Below are 2,005 nucleotides of genomic sequence, written 5' to 3'. Positions count from 1 at the left end.
AACATTGTTTCTTAACATCCGATGAACTATTAGAGAAAATTGCCAATGCCAAACCAGTTGGAGAATGTTCCTAGAACAATACCAACATTTTAATTAAATGTAACCATGTTTGAACTTTTAGGAAACATTCTGTCAAGTTCCTTTTTTGTCAAGTTTCTTAAATGTGTAGAGAATGTTGACAGAGGAAAGCTGCATGATAGAGCATATTTTTCAACTATATACAATTTGTTCTTACCATTATCTTCTATCTAGACCATTCTGTGGATGCTTTACCTAATTGTAAATGTCTATACAATTCTGGAGACAATAAAAACAATCAGAACACAGTTTAATCGCACAGCACTTGATCCCCAGAGCTACCCATCAAAATGCAAATACAAAATCTATTCAAGGTGAGTCCATGAAAACAACATTCCATTTGGAAGAACACAATCTACTCTCACCCTTGTTATTACACTCTGACTTTATCTGGCTCTCATCTCACAGAACCCTACAGATAAAGACCAACCATTAAAATGCTGCACAAACGTGACTAACCGGGAGTTGAACCTATTCATGGAAAGTTATTCATCATCATGTAGGTGTTGTTCACTGAACCACCACAGCGACACAAAAACATGTATTATCACAGACTAATGACTAACTTCATTCATTGAGCTCTTACACTTCCCTTATATTATGAATTATATGTTTGAAAATAGGCTACCAAGCACTATCAGTGTTACTTCCCTGTGATTATCAAATCTTTTTGTGGAGTACTGTAAGTTGTGTTTCTACTCGTCATGGGTAGAAGAGTCCACTGAGTTCTATGGAAGAGCGCCATTGGCATTAAGGCCATTCATTAGCTTGGCTTGAATAACCTAGCACTGCTCTCTACTGGCAAATAGGGTGTGTTGCATTTGCAATAGGCAACAGTGGTTCATGAGGCAAACAAATCAAGGATTAAAGTTTTTTTTAATACAATTCATTGTGTTATGCAGTATTAACTCCCTATTGTTTATATATTACACCACTGTATTGTTTTCCTAATGTTAAGAAGCATTCCTAATCCCTACTCAAAAGCTTTCTGAGGAAACGGTATTCTAATAAACAGAGAATGCATGGGTACTAGCCAGGTGGTGATGAGTAAAACATCACACATGGGATGATGTGAGACCATCCTGTCTGAAGTCACAGAGAAGAATGCATCTCTAGCCACAGGCAAGTCAACACCTGCATTTGGGTGACTGATATGTTGACTGTGCTTTGTTCTACTGGGATGTGGATCATTTGAGAGAAACCACAACACAAGACAGGATGGCAGACTTTGACTGGAGTCTGAACCACAGCTAGGCATTTTAGGTGCAGTAAAGATACTTACATGAAAGCACAAGGAGAGAGACTGTTCCACCTTCTCAGTGTCTTACAAACAAGATTTGTATTGTCTCTACCCACCTTGTGGTGTGTAGTAATAACAGATGGGATTATTTTAGAGGAGAGAACTGTAATCCCCTCTAATCCTGCTAAAAATCACAGGGATTTTTATGTTAAATGTGTTTGGGAAACAAAGGAATGTGTAGGGGTATAGCCCTAATGATCAACTGGTTTATAAAGTCAGGTAGTCATGAGACATAAACTCATGTTATCCGTCCACCTCTAATTTAATTGATTAGATCACTTTATAAAATTTATGATGATGATTTCATTTGTTTACATTTCCATCTGTCTGTGATTATTAAAGTAGCCTATCCAAAGTGCATAATTTGGAACGGTGAAAAATGAAGTGTTAAGACGCTATCATTATTTGAGTAGCCTATTTGAAGTGAGTAAACGTTACAGATACAGTAGCGTGGCTACTCTGGAAACGTAAATGGTCCATGATCGCGGCAGATTTTTTTGCTGATAGAAATCACAACATACCATAAAGATCTTTTACGTGTGCTCCTCATATCTTATGAGCTGGCAATGCGACCTGAAAACGTCTCCTTTAAAACTAAACCACCTTGAGCATAGAACAACATTTTTA

This window comes from Salmo salar, chromosome ssa22 (assembly GCF_905237065.1).
Source record: "Salmo salar chromosome ssa22, Ssal_v3.1, whole genome shotgun sequence".
NCBI lineage: Eukaryota > Metazoa > Chordata > Actinopteri > Salmoniformes > Salmonidae > Salmo > Salmo salar.
This window is presented reverse-complemented; position numbering follows the sequence as displayed.